General features: G+C 36.8%; 1 long non-coding RNA gene across 1 annotated transcript; it reads right to left on the minus strand.

Annotated features, from left to right (window-relative positions):
- Positions 1-246: 246 nt before the first annotated feature.
- LOC143225034 (uncharacterized) lies at positions 247-15800 on the minus strand. The gene is made up of 2 exons (XR_013013577.1): positions 15694-15800; positions 247-776 (listed from the first exon to the last, which is right to left on the minus strand). It is a non-coding gene; the product is annotated as an uncharacterized LOC143225034 (long non-coding RNA).
- Positions 15801-17107: the final 1307 nt, after the last annotated feature.

Consider the following 17107-nt stretch of genomic DNA (forward strand, 5'->3'; position numbering starts at 1 on the left):
ATTATTGGACGTTGAAGGGTAGCACGAGAGTTGTTGGTATACGGTGATTACTAGCTGTCTTCCTTCTAATCTACCACGTAAAATAAGGAATGGGTAGCACAGATAGCAATTGCATAGCTTTGATTAAAGCTCATAAATACAAACACAATTTAAATAATCTATACTCGGATTATTTCATAAAAGTGACTACACTTAGTGTACTTTTTTACCATTTAGGTTAAAATTATTACAACATCATAAGTCAAATTTCCATTCTAAGGAGTTTTTAATGAGGCCAACTAAGGTTAAATAAAAAGAACAACTCAATGAAATAGGAACTAAAATTAGTTGGAATTTTCAGTAAATAGAAAACCCAGATTTAAAACCACAAAACAATTGATAATATTTGAAAGTGGAAGCACACATTGTAACTTAAAAAGTTATTAAATGTCACTTTGTAAAGCATGTGAAACTGTCTTCAGTGTGTTATTTACCTATATATACATAAAAGCCAAGTGTCGGTCATGTTCGATTTCTCCGAATATCGGGAATTACACTTGTCCCATTCTACTTTTTCTTCTATAATACTTTCTCTTTGGAATGCCCGTTTCCATTTTAGTTTAATGTAATCTCTACCATAAACATAAATAAATCCTAAATTTCTGCACTTTATCTGCTAATATAAAAGCCTATTTCCAGGACAGATCAGGCATGGCGTTATGTGTGTGACATCACATCCTCCACGTTATTATGACGTCAAGCTAGGTAGAATCCGAATGGGAAAGCCAGAAAGACTCCTGTAAAAAATAAGTTAAGAGTCATCGCAAATCTAAGTTTGGGAATTATTAAGACAAACACTTTGTTAGAACAGACCAGAGACAACAATTACTTATAAGTAAAAGGACGACTTCTCCTCAGAAAAGGAACAGGTGTGAAAACAATTATATGATCATCGTATGTTTTTATCTGCCATATAAAGGTACCAGTATATTGCACGTTTACTCAGTTATATGTAATGAATTCAAGAACAATACGTAGCATGTTCCTGAGAAGAGATTCTTTATATATATATATTATTTCATTTCTTTCGTGCATTGCTAGTTTTAACATAACATAATTTTCTGGTACAACATGGATCTAGTGGTCTATCTCGGCTGTTACACATTCTAAACTAAATTAACTAAAAAACAACATAACTTAAAACCAGACCTTACCATTCATATACTTATCAATATTATTTTTAAATACATTCAAATTTACTGCCTCTACAACATTTGAAAGCAACCCACTCCAAAGACCAATCTCCTTGTTAGAAAAATAAAACTGCTTTAACTAAAGATGATACCTACTCTGCCAAAATTTATACTTGTGTCCTACTTATTTCATGTTTAATAAGGTAAAAGATGATGCATTAGCACTACCAGTTCCTTTGACAATCTTAAAATGTCTCAATCAGATTCCTCTAACTCTTCTCAGTTTGAAAGATTTCAGCCTATCCTCATATGACAACTCCTTCATCTCAGGCACCATTCTAATAATTCTTCTCTGAACCCTTTCCAACAATTCGATGCCTTCCTTAAAGTAAGTAGCTGAAGAGTGAACATGATTTTCCAGATATGGCCTAACCAGTTACTTATATAACGAAAGTATAACTTCTTTAGACTTTTATTCCCCATCTACATACCTGAAATTAAAATCACCCATAATTATGACATCATTAACAGCTGAAATAGGCCCGGCATGGCCAAGCGTGTTAAGGCGTTCGACTCGTCATCCGAGGGTCGCGGGTTCGAATCCCGGTCGCACCAAACATGCTCGCCCTTTCAGCCGTGACGATCAATTCCACTATTCGTTGGTAAAAGAGTAGCCCAAGAGTTGGCGGTGATTGGTGATGACAAGCTGCCTTCCTCTAGTCTTACACTGCTAAATTAGGGAGGCTAGCGCAGATAGCCCTCGAGTAGCTTTGAGCGAAATTCAAAATACAAGCAAAACAAAGAAAGAGCTGAAATATTAATTTCATTGTAAAGTTTCTTACTAATTTCATCACTATCGTTTAATGGTCTGTAACAAATTCTCACTAAAACCATTTTCCCTTTATATTCACTAACAGAAATCAAAATGGCCTGAATCTCTTTGCTGTTGTCTTTGAGATCCTTAACTTCCACAGACTGTAACTTATAAAGACACAACCTTCTTTTTTGTACTCTCTTCCTATTAAAGAGCCTGTAACCCTATATTTCAAAGAAACTTCTGTCATCAAAATCATTTATGTTTAACCATGTTTCAGTTATTCCCATTACATCATCAACATCCATTCCTACTGTTGCTCAAAAGTCATCTATTTCATCAGTGATATTTGTAGCATTACAATAGTAACAATTAAGCCTATTCTTATAACTATTTCTATACTCATTTCTTAAGTGAAACATTTCTTTGTCTCTTAATTTTGCGTTTAGTTTTTCCTGACCCTCAACACTACCTAGTCCTAGTTTAAAACTTCCATTCAGATAAGTTAAAAGCCATAGCAAACAAGCCAGCCTCTACTATATTAAAATGTAAATTATCCATTTCAAAAAAGCTCTTTTCTTCCATTGAACCGACCGCAGAAATCCCACCAGCCTGTCTGCTCATATGTTACATAATAACTCAAACCTAGCATTTAATCCTAGTGACCTACTTACAACTTTATCTCCGCAGTTTATTCTGGGAAGTATCCATGAAAAATTAAATTATGTTTTTTTTAAATGCCTTTATCAACCATTTGAACTTATTAATTAACTCCTTTGACCTACCTTTCCCTATATTATTAGCCCCTACTTGCGCTACAAAAACTATATCTCTGCTAGCCTCTTTTAATATATCTCGTGTCTCATCAGTTAATATCTTCCATTTGTGCCTTTTGTTAGCATAATCTAACTCTTTTTCTCCCTATCAATACAAGCCAAGGGCTAAAATCTGTTGCTCAAAAGAAATGGTTCATTATAAACACATCCACTACTTTTAACCCTAATAATACTATTTATAACCTCCTGAAGGTCATTGTCAGTTGATTTATCCTTTGCATATAAAAGATTAAGCTTCTCCTGAAATCCTGCTACCATTTCCCACAGTCCACAGTTACCTTTATCTATTACCTCAACTTTAATTAGGATAACCTCCAACCTATCAACTCTACATAAAAATTGCACATCTTGTGCAGAATAGCTCTGTTTTCTCGGCATATTTTATGAGTTTTTACGCTAGTTTTAACATATTCGTTAAAATCGGATAATATCTACTTCTCATTTCAGTTATAACTTATGTGAACGAGAGTCTAGCCTTCAAACAAAATATAATCATAGGTAATTTGTGAATACATTAGAAAAGCCTTATTCGGGTCACCAAGGGAAACTGAGATTTAAATAATATGTTATATCATTGTTCGTTTGTTTGTTTTGAATTTCGCGCAAAGCTACACGAGGGCTATCTGCGCTAGCCGTCCCTAATTTAGCAGTGTAAGACTAGAGGGAAGGCAGATAGTCATCACCACCTACCGCCAACTCTTGGGCTACTCTTTTACCCACAAATAGTGGGATTGACAGTCACAGTATAACGCCCATACGTATGAAAGGGTGAACATGTTATACCATAGAAGATAACGAGGACAAGAGTTCTCAGTTTTTTCTCACTATTTTCTAATCAAAACCTTTATTACTTTCCATTGTGTAAGCTTTATTAATCATTGGTACATTGTGAAATATTGTTTGGTATCTAATATTATTTTTTTTAGCTTTAACTGTAAATTTGTTTTTTATTTGTTTATTTAAAGTTACGTACAAAGCTACACATTAGGCTATCTGTGCTCTGCCCACCAAGGGTGTCGAAACCCGGTTTCCAACATTGTAAGACCGCAGACATACCGCTGTTTCACTGGTAGGTTTACCTCTATTACCGAATATTTTGAAATTTATTAAATTACAGAAAATATTAATTCGATGTTAAAAAAGCAACAAAATTCCTATTACAGATCTATACGGTAGTACACATTGATGTAAAACATGTAAAAAAAACCCTCACTGGCAGTAACACATGGATGTAAAACATATAAAGAAACCCCTCAGTGGCAGTACACATGGATGTAAAACATATAAAGAAAGCCCTTACTGGCAGTACACATGGATGTAAAACATGTAAAGAAACCCCTCACTGGCAGTACACATGGATGTAAAACATATAAAGAAAGCCCTCACTTGCAGTACACATGGATGTAAAACATATAAAGAAAGTCCTCGCTGGCAGTACACGTTGATGTAAAACATATAAAGAAAGCCCCTCACTGGCAGTACACATGGATGTAAAACATATAAAGAAAGCCCTCACTGGCAGTACACATGGATGTAAAACATATAAAGAAAGTCCTCACTGGCAGTACACATGGATGTAAAACATATAAAGAAAGTCCTCGCTGGCAGTACACGTTGATGTAAAACATATAAAGAAAGTCCTCGCTGGCAGTACACGTTGATGTAAAACATATAAAGAAAGCCCTCGCTGGCAGTACACATGGATGTAAAACATATAAAGAAACCTCTCGCTGGCAGTACACGTTGATGTAAAACATATAAAGAAAGCCCTCACTGGCAGTACACATGGATGTAAAACGTATAAAAAAAGCCCTCACTGGCAGTACACATGGATGTAAAACATATAAAGAAACCCCTCACTGGCAGTACACATGGATGTAAAACATATAAAGAAAGCACTCGCTGGCAGTACACATGGATGTAAAACATATAAAAAAACCCCTCACTGGCAGTACACATGGATGTAAAACATATAAAGAAAGTCCTCGCTGGCAGTACACGTTGATGTAAAACATATAAAGAAAGTCCTCGCTGGCAGTACACGTTGATGTAAAACATATAAAGAAAGCCCTCGCTGGCAGTACACATGGATGTAAAACATATAAAGAAAGTTCTCGCTGGCAGTACACGTTGATGTAAAACATATAAAGAAAGTCCTCGCTGGCAGTACACATTGATGTAAAACATGTAAAGAAAGCCCTCACTGGCAGTACACATGGATGTAAAACATATAAAAAAAAACCTCACTGGCAATACACATGGATGTAAAACATAAAAAGAAAGTCCTCGCTGGCAGTGCACATGGATGTAAAACACAAAAAGAAAGTCCTCGCTGGCAGAACACATTGATGTAAAACATATAAAGAAAGTCCTCGCTGGCAGTACACGTTGATGTAAAACATATAAAGAAAGCCCTCGCTGGCAGTACACATGGATGTAAAACATATAAAGAAACCTCTCGCTGGCAGTACACGTTGATGTAAAACATATAAAGAAAGCCCTCACTGGCAGTACACATGGATGTAAAACATATAAAGAAAGCCCTCACTGGCAGTACACATGGATGTAAAACATATAAAGAAAGCCCTCACTGGCAGTACACATGGATGTAAAACATATAAAGAAAGCACTCGCTGGCAGTACACATGGATGTAAAACATATAAAGAAACCCCTCACTGGCAGTACACATGGATGTAAAACATATAAAGAAACCTTTCGCTGGCAGTACACGTTGATGTAAAACATATAAAGAAGCCTCTCACTGGCAGTACACATGGATGTAAAACATATAAAGAAAGTCCTCGCTGGCAGTACACGTTGATGTAAAACATATAAAGAAAGTCCTCGCTGGCAGTACACGTTGATGTAAAACATATAAAGAAAGCCCTCGCTGGCAGTACACATGGATGTAAAACATATAAAGAAACCTCTCGCTGGCAGTACACGTTGATGTAAAACATATAAAGAAAGCCCTCACTGGCAGTACACATGGATGTAAAACATATAAAAAAAGCCCTCACTGGCAGTACACATGGATGTAAAACATATAAAGAAACCCCTCACTGGCAGTACACATGGATGTAAAACATATAAAGAAAGCACTCGCTGGCAGTACACATGGATGTAAAACATATAAAAAAAACCCTCACTGGCAGTACACATGGATGTAAAACATATAAAGAATCCTCTCGCTGGCAGTACACGTTGATGTAAAACATATAAAGAAAGCCCTCACTGGCAGTACACATGGATGTAAAACATATAAAGAAACCCCTCACTGGCAGTACTCGTTGATGTAAAACATATAAAGAAACCCCTCACTGGCAGTACACATGGATGTAAAACATATAAAGAAAGCACTCGCTGGCAGTACACATGAATGTAAAACATATAAAAAAAAACCCTCACTGGCAGTACACATGGATGTAAAACATATAAAGAAAGTCCTCGCTGGCAGTACACGTTGATGTAAAACATGTAAAGAAAGTCCTCGCTGGCAGTACACGTTGATGTAAAACATATAAAGAAAGCCCTCGCTGGCAGTACACATGGATGTAAAACATATAAAGAAAACCCTCACTGGCAGTACACATGGATGTAAAACATATAAAGAAAGTCCTCGCTGGCAGTACACATGGATGTAAAACATATAAAGAAAGTCCTCGCTGGCAGTACACGTTGATGTAAAACATATAAAGAAACCCCTCACTGGCAGTACACATGGATGTAAAACATATAAAGAAAGCCCTCGCTGGCAGTACACATGGATGTAAAACATATAAAGAAAGCCCTCGCTGGCAGTACACATGGATGTAAAACATATAAAGAAACCTCTCGCTGGCAGTACACGTTGATGTAAAACATATAAAGAAAGCCCTCACTGGCAGTACACATGGATGTAAAACATATAAAAAAAGCCCTCACTGGCAGTACACATGGATGTAAAACATATAAAGAAACCCCTCACTGGCAGTACACATGGATGTAAAACATATAAAGAAAGCACTCGCTGGCAGTACACATGGATGTAAAACATATAAAAAAACCCCTCACTGGCAGTACACATGGATGTAAAACATATAAAGAAAGTCCTCGCTGGGAGTACACGTTGATGTAAAACATTTGAAGAAAGTCCTCGCTGGCAGTACACATAGATGTAAAACATATAAAGAAAGCCCTCACTGGCAGTACACATGGATGTAAAACATATAAAGAAAGTCCCTCGCTGGCAGTACACATGGATGTAAAACATATAAAGAAAGTCCTCGCTGGCAGTACACGTTGATGTAAAACATATAAAGAAAGCCCTCGCTGGCAGTACACATGGATGTAAAACATATAAAGAAAGCCCTCACTGGCAGTACACATGGATGTAAAACATATAAAGAAAGTCCTCGCTGGCAGTACACATGGATGTAAAACATATAAAGTCCTCGCTGGCAGTACACGTTGATGTAAAACATATAAAGAAAGCCCTCGCTGGCAGTACACATGGATGTAAAATATATAAAGAAAGCCCTCTCTGGCAGTACACGTTGATGTAAAACATATAAAGAAAGCCCTCGCTGGCAGTACACATGGATGTAAAACATATAAAGAAAGCCCTCGCTGGCAGTACACATGGATGTAAAACATAAAGAAAGCCCTCACTGGCAGTACACATGGATGTAAAACATATAAAGAAAGTCCTCGCTGGCAGTACACATGGATGTAAAACATATAAAGAAAGTCCTCGCTGGCAGTACACGTTGATGTAAAACATATAAAGAAAGTCCTCGCTGGCAGTACACATGGATGTAAAACATATAAAGAAAGCCCTCGCTGGCAGTACACGTTGATGTAAAACATATAAAGAAAGCCCTCGCTGGCAGTACACATGGATGTAAAACATATAAAGAAAGCCCTCACTGGCAGTACACATGGATGTAAAACATATAAAGAAAGTCCTCGCTGGCAGTACACATGGATGTAAAACATATAAAGAAAGTCCTCGCTGGCAGTACACGTTGATGTAAAACATATAAAGAAAGCCCTCGCTGGCAGTACACATGGATGTAAAACATATAAAGAAACCTCTCGCTGGCAGTACACGTTGATGTAAAACATATAAAGAAAGCCCTCACTGGCAGTACACATGGATGTAAAACATATAAAGAAACCCCTCACTGGCAGTACACATGGATGTAAAACATATAAAGAATCCTCTCGCTGGCAGTACACGTTGATGTAAAACATATAAAGAAAGTCCTCGCTGGCAGTACACGTTGATGTAAAACATATAAAGAAAGCCCTCACTGGCAGTACACATGGATGTAAAACATATAAAAAAAGCCCTCACTGGCAGTACACATGGATGTAAAACATATAAAGAAACCCCTCACTGGCAGTACACATGGATGTAAAACATATAAAGAAAGTTCTCGCTGGCAGTACACGTTGATGTAAAACATATAAAGAAAGTCCTCGCTGGCAGTACACATTGATGTAAAACATGTAAAGAAAGCCCTCACTGGCAGTACACATGGATGTAAAACATATAAAAAAAAACCTCACTGGCAATACACATGGATGTAAAACATATAAAGAAAGTCCTCGCTGGCAGTGCACATGGATGTAAAACATATAAAGAAAGTCCTCGCTGGCAGTACACGTTGATGTAAAACATATAAAGAAAGTCCTCGCTGGCAGTACACGTTGATGTAAAACATATAAAGAAAGCCCTCGCTGGCAGTACACATGGATGTAAAACATATAAAGAAACCTCTCGCTGGCAGTACACGTTGATGTAAAACATATAAAGAAAGCCCTCACTGGCAGTACACATGGATGTAAAACATATAAAAAAAGCCCTCACTGGCAGTACACATGGATGTAAAACATATAAAGAAAGCCCTCACTGGCAGTACACATGGATGTAAAACATATAAAGAAAGCACTCGCTGGCAGTACACATGGATGTAAAACATATAAAGAAACCCCTCACTGGCAGTACACATGGATGTAAAACATATAAAGAAACCTTTCGCTGGCAGTACACGTTGATGTAAAACATATAAAGAAGCCTCTCACTGGCAGTACACATGGATGTAAAACATATAAAGAAAGTCCTCGCTGGCAGTACACGTTGATGTAAAACATATAAAGAAAGTCCTCGCTGGCAGTACACGTTGATGTAAAACATATAAAGAAAGCCCTCGCTGGCAGTACACATGGATGTAAAACATATAAAGAAACCTCTCGCTGGCAGTACACGTTGATGTAAAACATATAAAGAAAGCCCTCACTGGCAGTACACATGGATGTAAAACGTATAAAAAAACCCTCACTGGCAGTACACATGGATGTAAAACATATAAAGAAACCCCTCACTGGCAGTACACATGGATGTAAAACATATAAAGAAAGCACTCGCTGGCAGTACACATGGATGTAAAACATATAAAAAACCCTCACTGGCAGTACACATGGATGTAAAACATATAAAGAATCCTCTCGCTGGCAGTACACGTTGATGTAAAACATATAAAGAAAGCCCTCACTGGCAGTACACATGGATGTAAAACATATAAAGAAACCCCTCACTGGCAGTACTCGTTGATGTAAAACATATAAAGAAACCCCTCACTGGCAGTACACATGGATGTAAAACATATAAAGAAAGCACTCGCTGGCAGTACACATGAATGTAAAACATATAAAAAAAAAACCCTCACTGGCAGTACACATGGATGTAAAACATATAAAGAAAGTCCTCGCTGGCAGTACACGTTGATGTAAAACATGTAAAGAAAGTCCCTCGCTGGCAGTACACGTTGATGTAAAACATATAAAGAAAGCCCTCGCTGGCAGTACACATGGATGTAAAACATATAAAGAAAACCCTCACTGGCAGTACACATGGATGTAAAACATATAAAGAAAGTCCTCGCTGGCAGTACACATGGATGTAAAACATATAAAGAAAGTCCCTCGCTGGCAGTACACGTTGATGTAAAACATATAAAGAAACCCCTCACTGGCAGTACACATGGATGTAAAACATATAAAGAAAGCACTCGCTGGCAGTACACATGGATGTAAAAGATATAAAGAAAGCCCTCGCTGGCAGTACACATGGATGTAAAACATATAAAGAAACCTCTCGCTGGCAGTACACGTTGATGTAAAACATATAAAGAAAGCCCTCACTGGCAGTACACATGGATGTAAAACATATAAAAAAAGCCCTCACTGGCAGTACACATGGATGTAAAACATATAAAGAAACCTCTCGCTGGCAGTACACATGGATGTAAAACATATAAAGAAAGCACTCGCTGGCAGTACACATGGATGTAAAACATATAAAAAAAACCCTCACTGGCAGTACACATGGATGTAAAACATATAAAGAAAGTCCTCGCTGGGAGTACACGTTGATGTAAAACATTTGAAGAAAGTCCTCGCTGGCAGTACACATGGATGTAAAACATATAAAGAAAGCCCTCACTGGCAGTACACATGGATGTAAAACATATAAAGAAAGTCCTCGCTGGCAGTACACATGGATGTAAAACATATAAAGAAAGTCCTCGCTGGCAGTACACGTTGATGTAAAACATATAAAGAAAGCCCTCGCTGGCAGTACACATGGATGTAAAACATATAAAGAAAGCCCTCACTGGCAGTACACATGGATGTAAAACATATAAAGAAAGTCCTCGCTGGCAGTACACATGGATGTAAAACATATAAAGAAAGTCCTCGCTGGCAGTACACGTTGATGTAAAACATATAAAGAAAGCCCTCGCTGGCAGTACACATGGATGTAAAATATATAAAGAAAGCCCTCTCTGGCAGTACACGTTGATGTAAAACATATAAAGAAAGCCCTCGCTGGCAGTACACATGGATGTAAAACATATAAAGAAAGCCCTCGCTGGCAGTACACATGGATGTAAAACATAAAGAAAGCCCTCACTGGCAGTACACATGGATGTAAAACATATAAAGAAAGTCCTCGCTGGCAGTACACATGGATGTAAAACATATAAAGAAAGTCCTCGCTGGCAGTACACGTTGATGTAAAACATATAAAGAAAGTCCTCGCTGGCAGTACACATGGATGTAAAACATATAAAGAAAGCCCTCGCTGGCAGTACACGTTGATGTAAAACATATAAAGAAAGCCCTCGCTGGCAGTACACATGGATGTAAAACATATAAAGAAAGCCCTCACTGGCAGTACACATGGATGTAAAACATATAAAGAAAGTCCTCGCTGGCAGTACACATGGATGTAAAACATATAAAGAAAGTCCTCGCTGGCAGTACACGTTGATGTAAAACATATAAAGAAAGCCCTCGCTGGCAGTACACATGGATGTAAAACATATAAAGAAACCTCTCGCTGGCAGTACACGTTGATGTAAAACATATAAAGAAAGCCCTCACTGGCAGTACACATGGATGTAAAACATATAAAGAAACCCCTCACTGGCAGTACACATGGATGTAAAACATATAAAGAATCCTCTCGCTGGCAGTACACGTTGATGTAAAACATATAAAGAAAGTCCTCGCTGGCAGTACACGTTGATGTAAAACATATAAAGAAAGCCCTCACTGGCAGTACACATGGATGTAAAACATATAAAAAAAGCCCTCACTGGCAGTACACATGGATGTAAAACATATAAAGAAACCCTCACTGGCAGTACACATGGATGTAAAACATATAAAGAAAGCACTCGCTGGCAGTACACATGGATGTAAAACATATAAAAAAAACCCTCACTGGCAGTACACATGGATGTAAAACATATAAAGAAAGTCCTCGCTGGCAGTACACGTTGATGTAAAACATTTGAAGAAAGTCCTCGCTGGCAGTACACGTTGATGTAAAACATATAAAGAAAGCCCTCGCTGGCAGTACACATGGATGTAAAACATATAAAGAAAGCCCTCACTGGCAGTACACATGGATGTAAAACATATAAAGAAAGTCCTCGCTGGCAGTACACATGGATGTAAAACATATAAAGAAAGTCCTCGCTGGCAGTACACGTTGATGTAAAACATATAAAGAAAGCCCTCGCTGGCAGTACACATGGATGTAAAACATATAAAGAAACCTCTCGCTGGCAGTACACGTTGATGTAAAACATATAAAGAAAGCCCTCACTGGCAGTACACATGGATGTAAAACATATAAAGAAACCCCTCACTGGTAGTACACATGGATGTAAAACATATAAAGAATCCTCTCGCTGGCAGTACACGTTGATGTAAAACATATAAAGAATCCTCTCGCTGGCAGTACACGTTGATGTAAAACATATAAAGAATCCTCTCGCTGGCAGTACACATGGATGTAAAACATATAAAGAAACTCCTCACTGGCAGTACACATGGATGTAAAACATATAAAGAATCCTCTCACTGGCAGTACACATGGATGTAAAACATATAAAGAAAGCACTCGCTGGCAGTACACATGGATGTAAAACATGTAAAGAAACCCCTCACTGGCAGTACACATAGATGTAAAACATATAAAGGAATCCTGCACAGGCAGTGTGTATATATACACATTCATAAATGTAAATATTCTTGTGTGTGTAGAAAAATATTTTAACTTTAAACTAAGATAAAGAACCTAACGAGACTGATAGTGTTATTAGAACTATAAATTACTTGTGTGAAAGTGAAAAACTGTAAATTTTGGAAAGCGTTTTCCTTTTGTCCGAACTTTATAGTGTTGACCAGGGTTTTACGGAGACACCTGGATATTCCTGAACACGTACAACAAGATGGCGTTAGTTCTGCCAACGTAGGTGGTTTTGTCAAACCAACCTTGGGTGGTGCAGTCGCCGCACGTTTATTTGTACATAACCCGTAAGCGCAGAGGCGAGTGGCTGTTTGTATGGTTACGCAAATAAGGCTTTTTTTTTAAAAAAAGGTCTAAACGGTTATTTGAAAACAAACTACCCCGGATTTAAGTTACGGGTAGTGTCTGTGCGTTAACTTTTCTTTTACTAGCAGACTTTGTTTGTCAGTTGGTGGTTTTGACATGTCGTTTGAGAGAGAGTTTGTTATATTCAGAAAGTTACGTGTTGTTTTGTTTTTTATTATTATTCCTATACTTACCAGGCAGCATAAAATATAAGCTCCCCTAGTTGCGCCCTACGTCATGAAGGGCGAAAAAGGTCAAAGCTGAACCAGATATTGCATAGCCACCTTGTTTTGACCCAAACCACAGAATACACAATGGCGGGTCTGGCTTACACTTCGTGGTCAAGACGTTAGGAGTGATATTTTCTGACAAACCTTGGTGGTATTCTTCGAGATGTTATGCGTGTAGGTCATTTCAATGTAGAAAATCTGGTGGGTCGAGAAGACTGGACAATCTTTGTTATGTAGAATAAACAATAAGATTTTTGTTCATATACGAGAGGAAATAAAACTGTCAAAAGCCATGAAAAGACCAATAAAAGTTTTATTACGGTGAACAGAGGCTGGTAAGACATTAAGGTTTCTTGTTACAAGGACGTTTAGAAAAGAGAGATTTGGTTGTTTTATATTTCACCCGTACATCGTATGTTATCAGGTGTGTATGTTTGTTTTGTTATTAAGCACAAAGCTACACAAAGGGATATCTGTGCTCTGCCCATCATGGAAATCGAGACCCGGTTTCTAGCAATATAAGTCCGCAGACATACCGCTTTATCAGGTGCGTTCTTCAGAAATTTTTACAGGACGTTTCTGAAATCTATATCACATGTAGTCCTAAGAAAGCCGTGAGTTCAATGCACGGTTTATAGCAGAGTTCATATCCGACTGAAGAAACACGTTAGGAAACAGAAAGGTTTATGAATACGAAGTACAGACGTTACATTCAGGCTTTCCTAGAATTAGATTTAATTTTCCTGTCTTTCCACGCACCCTTTCTCTTGGAAGCACCTGTGATTTTTTTAATTTTTTTTTTGAAGGGGAAATTGTTGTGAATTTAGGTGAGTCTAAAGTATGTTCTAACCTTACGACTTACTTTCCATTCATAGATTTTTGTTCTCACCCCCAGTGGAAAAGCGGTGTGGCTGCGCTAAAAACCAGGTTTCTATATTAGTGGTGAGCAGAACACAGATAGTTTATTGTGTATCTTTGTGCTTAACTAGAGAAAAAAAAACAAGTAAAAAGAACAAAGCAAAAACGGATTCTATGTTTCAAAAAACAAGTTATACTTCGAGGAATGATCATCACTGTCATGGTCGTTTAATTTTATTTTCATTGAGAAATATTAACCACACACCATTAGATAAAAAACCTACATAAACAACTTTAGCTCTTGTACTGGTACTTTTTAAGCATGGTTAGTTTAACTGATATAAAACATTATAATACATAGCCATATTCCAAAGTTAATGGTTTGTAGGCATTGTTCGTTTCTGAATTTTACTCAAACCTACCACGACGGCTGTCTGCGCTAGCTGTTCCTAATTTAGCATCATAAGACCAGAGAAAAGGCAGCTAGTCATCACCATTCACCGTCAACTTACGGGATACAAACGAATAGTGGAATTGACCGTCACATTATAATGCCACCACAGCTGAAAGTGCGAGCTTATTTGGTGTGACGAGGATTCGAACCCGCGACCCTCTGATTACGAGTGGAGTTTTTTTGTTTTTTTCTTCTCTTTATTCATCCTACCTCAAAGAGGGGGTATAAACATAAATACATGAAATAAAACACTAGTTAAATAATTAGCATATGGAGAGAAAACATTGCAAGATACCACCTTATTAAAAAATTACAACAAAAGGTATAAAGTGGAGTGCTTTAACCATCTGGCCATACCGGGCCCATTAAGTTTGTCCCGACTTTATTTTTATACAGTTTTTATTGTCGTTAAGCACAAAGGGCTATCTGTCCTTTGCTAACAGCAGGTACCGAAACTAAATTTTTAGTAATTTAAACCCTCAGACTTACCGGATAGTTGGTCTACATAGGAAACGAAATTGGAATACATTTAGGGTAGAAGAAATATACTTATTATTTAAGATTTTCAAATTTGACTCTTCTGTCTATTCATTGAATGTGAACCATAAACAATTCTTTTGTTCGTTTAATGAACTACTGAACGTTATTTATTAATCAAAGTAAATAAACCCCATCTCATCTTGATGAGTTCATGTTGAACCTTATTACAAGAAGAAATTCAATAGTATGGAACAATTTAACCAAAGTAGTGTTATTCACTGTTCTGAATATTTTTTATACACAGATGCACGGTAGTACACGTTGTCGAGCAAAGTTACGTTTAAAATTGAAGTTAAAATAACTGCTGAGGTACCACGTGGATTGGTTTCTGAAACTTCGTTTTCGAAGTTGGGCCAATCATAGACGACGTACAAGGTTATGTTAGGTCAAATTAATTCCGGATCGATCTGACTCCGGCATACATCCATGTAAATTTGATGAAGACAAACAAAGTATACCAAAACGCTGTTCTGAGCGAACCTATGAGGCTGAATTTCTGAGCAGTCAGTGAACTTTAAAGGATCCATAAAATAAATAATTTTTACGTGAATAGGTAACGCAGCCTGCGCAATCTACATGCTAAAAGTTGCATCGTTACCAGATAATAACATTCAGGTGTTTAGATCGATAAATCTTCATTCTTACTTCGTAAGTAAAATTATATATGTATGTATATATGCAATACGCATAAAAGTGTAATTTATTTACAGGATATTATATCCATATACATTTCAAACAATAATATCAAACACAATAAGTTACATTTAGCCAGCTAAGCCAAATTACAAGTGATACCAGGCGGTATACAGGTAATGTCTCACCAGGTTTTAGAAAAAAAAATTACAACATCTTACCCAAACGCTCCCCGCTAGTACAGAGGTAAGTCTACGAAGTTACAACATTAAAATCAAGGGTTCGATTCCTTCCTGTGGGCTCAACAGATAGCCCAATGTGGCTTTGCTATAAGAAAAACACACACTAACTCAAATATTCTTTTATATGGTTAATTGTTTATTTATTTTCTATTCCATTTTTGAAGACATCTTGAAAGTTTGTTTGCTTTTGTTTTTGGTTTGAACTGAGAATCTAATTAGGAAGGTAGTTTGGTAATTATAGCTTGTATTTTTTCTAGAAACAAATTACACATTGTTACAAAAATTCGGCACTTTATAACATAAAACTGCCGTCTCATTAGAAAGAAATAATTCTATTTCAATAAACAATCATCAAATATATTTTTCAATCGAATACAATAAACTAAACATTTTCAAAAAATGATTGGGAAATACGAAAAAAACAACAACAATTTGTTTTCTGAACATGAAACAAAAAAAAAATAAAGATTCAACTCATGTTGAGAAAAGATTTCCCAGAATTGAAACATCGTGGAAAAAAAGAATTTCTTGAATATTTATAAAAACTAGAGAAATTTTGGTGGTCGACTTTATTTAATTACTTCATTCAAGTCTTATTGTTGTAATATTTCATAAAGTATGCATCTTGTGATTTATTAAAGTAACGCTAAATTTTTATAAAACTCTGTATTTATGAACAGGAATGCAACATCAAAAGTTAGTTTGTTTTAATGCAAGAGTTAGTAATTATAGAGGTGAGACATTGTTCTGAATCCAATACCAGCAGTTATGTATTCAACTCGATATCTTGTGATTATTATAAGGTTGAAGAGTCAATAATGATGTAATTATAGTGTTGTTTTTTTCAATAATATGTGGCATTTTTTTAACACAGTAATTATGATTAGTTTAGTATCTGAAGAAACATCACAGAACAGTATCTACATGCTTTCGGTCATATTGTCTTTTGCCTCAAAACAAATGAGTTTAGCTAAAAACACAAAGAGTATGTGTAATGCAGTTAGTGCTAACTACAAGTCAGATGATAAAAACACTTTAACACTCCAAGTAAGTACTTTAATAATTCTTTTTCTTTTATAATTCAAGAGGGCACTTTAGAAAAAATTGAATAAACAATTCGACGTACATTGATTTACATTTTTAGCACAAATAGCTTCTTTGTTTCAGGATTTCGTATCGAGCTACACAATGTGGTTCTGCATATAGTCGTACATAAGTTTGACCTGATAGACTAGAATAGAGCTCTCGAACCAAGGGCCCCAGAAAAGAGTCAAGAGGACTATATTTAGTACACAAAATACATGAAACTTTCAAGGTACTCAGTAGCTATAAATTCACTAAGTGGGACCCTCAGTTAAGATGCGCTGGAGAGCCCTGTGCTAAGAAAGTTTGG

Source organism: Tachypleus tridentatus, chromosome 9 (assembly GCF_004210375.1).
Source record: "Tachypleus tridentatus isolate NWPU-2018 chromosome 9, ASM421037v1, whole genome shotgun sequence".
Classification (NCBI taxonomy): Eukaryota; Metazoa; Arthropoda; class Merostomata; order Xiphosura; family Limulidae; genus Tachypleus; species Tachypleus tridentatus.